At 43.1% G+C, this 5,407-nt stretch overlaps 1 long non-coding RNA gene across 1 annotated transcript; it reads left to right on the forward strand.

The window, feature by feature from the left end:
* The first annotated feature begins 463 nt into the window (after positions 1 to 463).
* Positions 464 to 4,476, forward strand: LOC142769172 (uncharacterized). The gene is made up of 4 exons (XR_012885693.1): positions 464 to 589; positions 1,610 to 1,711; positions 2,326 to 2,524; positions 4,367 to 4,476. It is a non-coding gene; the product is annotated as an uncharacterized LOC142769172 (long non-coding RNA).
* Positions 4,477 to 5,407: the final 931 nt, after the last annotated feature.

Genomic DNA, 5,407 nt, shown 5'->3' on the forward strand with positions numbered 1-5,407 from the left:
TAATAAAGCACGCCATTTAATTCCCAGTTTGAATATAATGTACTGTTATATAGTTTTTTGAATACCTTCGTCTGAATTTCCGGCAACTCCGTCGCGTTTCTCTGTACCGAATAAGGTCTCATTCAATTGAATTTGATCGGTTATCTGTTTATGTCTACAGAGGTGACTGCACATCTGTCGTCGGTCAGTTGGGCAGTGCTCTCAAATATGTGATTTAAGTTGTTTGTTAACATTACTTCTTTTGATACCTAAGCTGAAATTGCAGGTGGTAGATTATTGCTCTCCAGCTCGTTGTGGGTACGTGCCATGGGGTGTTGCAGTATTGCCAACATCGTGTTCCGTAACGGCGTTTTCTTCACGTAGTGAAAACGAAGCTGAATCGCGGGAGACATGCCGACTTTTACCGCTCGCCTCGGCTCCACCCGTCCGCCTTCGTCTTTGCAGGTTGTGCAGGTCAGATGTCGGGGATCGCTGTTCGCCTTGGCTTTGACGGGGTTTGCAGTAGCGCTGCTCTCGCAGTTAAACACCGCGGAGGCGAGTGCCTACGATAGCACACACCCTCGCAGTGGTGTACAAGGGAAACTAGAAGGTATGTTGATAATTCAATCAATCAATCTATAAATCAATCAATCAATCAATCAATCAATAATGCCATGTATAGCATGATTTACGAACCATTTTTATGCGCTCGCGGCCGGTTTGCTAGCTTGATGTAGCCAAAAATGTTAGTACCTGAGTTGACAGTATGACAAACAAATATGAAAGGTAGAACATGAAAAATAATGACATGCATGTCATGCGCAGCATGATTAACATACGGCGCTCATGCTGCAGTGCGCGGTCGGTTCAGAGGCTTCATGAAAACCAAGGTAGGTATTGTATGACGTGACTTTATGATGAACACAAATGACAAGTATTAACATGAAAATAAACAAGGACATGCAATGCAAAGCATTATTTGCGTTACATGGTCTTTGTGCGCTTCCGGCCATTTCGTTATGCGGAGATATGCAAAGATATGTATGGCATTACATGAGTGTGTGACAGAAAGAAATGACAAATCCTGGATTGTACATTCTAGAATACGAGTTTCATCACGGTATATTTCAGATAGTACATGAATGAATGTTTGACGAGGATTCGATGTTTGTAGTGCACAAAGTGTCAAGTCATTGGTGTCTGCGTTTGCCTTAAGAACAAACCGGGAGAAAAATGGAACTCTTTGCTGGCTGCTTCAATTTACATCGATTCTCACTCGGCGCAGAGAATCTGCCAGATTTTTTTTCACGTCATCTGGTTTTGGTCTAACGAACGTCATAGATTTGGGTGATCTGTGAAGTTATGATGACTTGATATGGAGATGCCATTGCTGTGATGATTTTTTCTGTAATACGTGCTGAAGTAAGTGGCATCAACTCGAGCGATAACAACGAGTCAATGTGCATTTGATGAGACATCTAAAGCTTTCACCTTGAAACTTTACCTTGCCCAGCACACCAAATGGATCTTGTTCGGTTCGGAATTTTGGGTAGTTTCGCTAACGAGTAGTACTCAAACACCGGCACAAAATATGTCTCCTGAAATGTTTCATCTACCTCTCTTTTGCTAGTTCTTCAACGGCGTCAACTTGCAAAAAGTGCTGTTTCGTCAGTCGGTTCGAGACTGCAACACGATGTCCTTATTAAAACGAGGAAATTAAGAGTGAAATGCGGTGAGTACAGTGGTGCTTCTCTATCGTAGGTAACGTGGCCATGATTTTACGACGACCATTCGTTCATGTATACCATCAGGTGGTCAATGATAACAAAAAAACGTCCTTTAGGATTTGTATGTAGATTACTAAAAGAACCTTATCGATTTGTAACACTTTCGTTAAACACAAGGAGATCAGACGATCAATGTTTTGCTGAAATTTTAACTGAGCTAACGGCAATGCTTCGGTATGATGTATTGTGGAGTGAGGCTTTACAGAAGGCTCTTCGCACTTGTGTTGACTTAAGGGGGCGTTGTAGTTGTCGCTCCACCACGTAAGGACGTACACTGTCTGTTCAAACAATTAGGCCAGAGGGACTGACATTAGTCAAGGGAAGTTTTAAGCACAAGAATAAATTACGGCTGAACGAAAATGAACCGCACGTTCAAAGGTCAATATTCAAAAGCCAGAGTTGTGAAAGGGTTGATTACTGAAATGGCTAGGTTACTCCCAATGCAATTAAGGAGACGAAAATAATCTATGATGAATGTTATTTCCACATCAATCAAAAAATAATAGATGTTTGAGAACTTAAAGCTTGCTCTTACAGGCGTTAATTTGTTCGTTTGCAGTGTACTTCACGGAATGGCCACCCCAGACCTACTGTTACGTTCGAAACAGTGCGGATTTCCACACACATGCTGAAGTCACTCAATATTGTTATTTGATTGATATGCGCCCACTCAGTGTGACTAATACACCAATGTACCGTATTTGCCGGCTCCTACAGCTTTTTGGAATCAAGGACAGCAGGTTGTGGGTCAAAGACTTGTGAGTAAAACTTTTTTCTACGCTACATGGCACATGCTTACTTGGTTACGAAAATCAGCATTGCTTGCACTAGCACCGCAATTGTAAAGGACATTAGGGCTGATTGGCACCCAAGCAGTCGTGAATGTTACTCTTCTGCTAAGCTTTGCAAAACTAGCTTTCCCGTTTGTTTATTTTTATCTTTCTGTCAGGTTATTGTGATTTTTTTGTCTGTGTTTGTTTCTTTGCCTCTCTCTCTATCTAAATTTTCCCTTATCATTGTTTAAGTTTTCCCTTTCTCATCCCCTCTCTCTTTCTCTCGGAGGGCACTTCCGGGCTCTTGTCCCCTCTGCATACTCCCACGTTTCAAAAGAAATGCTTCAAGACCTGAGTTTGGGCGATCTTGTGATAATGCGCCCTCGGCAGGCTGCGCAGAAAACATATAAGTGAGGGCTGGGGACATAAGACGACCGCTAACCTAAAATTATGTTTAATCTAGGAATTCACGTCTATTTATATCACTCAGACGACATCACAAGAACACGTAGAACGCTTCATAACTGAACGCATACACCCCACTGGTAAAAAAAATCATTTGTGTATGGCTTACTGTAAAGTCAGAATTTTTAAGTGAGCTTTAAGTGAGCGCTCGTATTGTGGCTCTGTTTGTCGCTTCTGTCTTCGTTTTGTTTTTGCGCTAGCTACACAAGCATAGAACTCTAACGTTCTCGCTGTCTCAAACTGCGTGTAATGAACAAAGTGTAGGCGCGATAGACGGAACACGTTAACCACGCGCTCATGTTTATTCTAACAGAAAGAAAAAAATGAACATGTCCAGTGCACTTTGCTGAACATGCGGTCCGCACTGAACGTTGTCTGATTCTGCGGTATGTGTGACGTGCTGACGTGAGCTGCACGACAGGGTTTCTCTCGAGGTTCCTTCCCTCGTAATTCATGAGCTCCACTAGCTGCGTCGTGGGCTGGTGCTTGGTACTGGTTGGTGGCTTGCAAAGTTGCGATCATGAGTAAGACTCGTAAGGCGTTTCGAGAGTGAAGCAGGCATCCGGAGGACCTAAAGGGCCGCTTACTTGTACTTGTAGGACGTGATTGAGGATATTAAAAATTTTTCATCTGCAGGTGAGCATATTGTTGTGGTGGCTTATGGGCCAACGAGACTTATTGACGAACGCATGTTAAACGTTATACAAGGGCCCTCACGATTTTATTATTTAGAACTAACGGACAATTACACGAAGGAAGGTATAGGGTATATTAATACCAGTAATTTTGAAGTAATTGTGAAGGGAGAAATGTGCACTAACAGTTACGCCAGGATGAGGGTTTCGTCCTGGCAGACTTGATGCCTTCAAGTATGTGGGTGATTATTGGTCAGCTGAGAGCTCGCATTGAAATCTCCGGCTACGGGATGCCAGCAAGCTCGAAAAGTGTCTTTCACATTCATCCCTCATGGCTGCTGGCGATGCTAGCTGAAACACAATAAATTAAAGTGCAGATATATACCCTAAAATTGGAGAGAGGATTGGCCGCCACAGAACCAGAGTCGGTAGAGCATCGGAAGCATTAATCGTAGGTCGCAGGTTCAATATACGGCAAATGTTGTGTTTCACTTAACTTTCTTCACATTTAGACTAATATTTACCCTCATAACATCCACTATACAATCCTTGGTATCATTGTCTGTTATAGTTAATATTTCTCCGAACAACGAAAATGAGCCCGTAAGTTTCCACTTTTTTTTCCCTCACGGTGACATTATAGGTTTTTTAGCGCTGCTAATCGCAATTTTTCGCCACTGTCAGTTCAGATGACAGCGTAACCTTCTGTATATTTTTCCCACAAAAGATTGAATCAGCCAGACACCTTGGGCTGGGAAGACTGCTACTTTCGAGCTGAGAACGAAACCAAGCCAACCGTCAATTGCAGCTCCTGCAACGTCTCCGTCATTTGTGAGGGTAAGTGGTGTTGGAAAACTAGCCATGCTCTGTAGCGACAAATTTCATAAAGCAACTAGTTTAAGGGATGGTAGTGACAAACACGCACACACGTACGCGCGCACGTGTACGGGCACACACACGCACACCCGAGCACGCGTAGGTCTATACACATACACACACCAGGCACGTAGCCAGAATTTTTTTCCTAGGAGGGTGCACCTCCTTAGTTTTGGGAAGGGCACCCCCTTGAAATGGTCACTTTTCTCTCTCTATTCCAACGCAAAAAAAAAAAAAAACGTTTCGGGATGGGGGAGGGGGGGGGGGGCACGAGCCCGGTATGCCACCCCTTGGCTACGCCCCTGATACACATGATATTTGTTTGTGGGGTGTATGTTCTTTGTGGGCCTGCTTTGAACGCTTTGTACCAGAAAAAGAGCAACACAGGCTTTTAAACTTTCACTCGAACACATCGACATGATATACCGACGTACCATTCAATGTAATACATTGACTCAAAGAGCGATTGACGCCTCTCTATATTGCAGATTACGTCATCTACTCGAATACTTCCCGATGCGGTGAGTGGCTGCGTACTTGAAATTCATTTGCAGTTATTGAGTGACTGTTACAACACTCTGATGGTGTCAAGAATGTTTCGTACAAGACAGCCTTGTCATGAACTCGCGATCGGTGAACAGGGATCAGATTTGAGATTCTTAATTGAGAGCAACCCTTCTTAGTTCAAAGGCGTGTAAGCAGGATGGTTTACAGCTTGCAAAAAATGAAATCGTCATGACAGCACACTTGGTCATTACGACAGTTTATGCTATACTCTAGTTCAGCATGACCAAAAAAGTAAGCATAAATCATCGTTCTCTTGCGGTAATCTTGAGCTTTAAGGTCATGATGGGATCTTCTACACAGGTAGTGTGGTAGTTTAAGATAAGTG

The sequence above is a fragment of the Rhipicephalus microplus genome, chromosome 1, assembly GCF_043290135.1.
Source record: "Rhipicephalus microplus isolate Deutch F79 chromosome 1, USDA_Rmic, whole genome shotgun sequence".
In the NCBI taxonomy this organism is placed as follows: domain Eukaryota; kingdom Metazoa; phylum Arthropoda; class Arachnida; order Ixodida; family Ixodidae; genus Rhipicephalus; species Rhipicephalus microplus.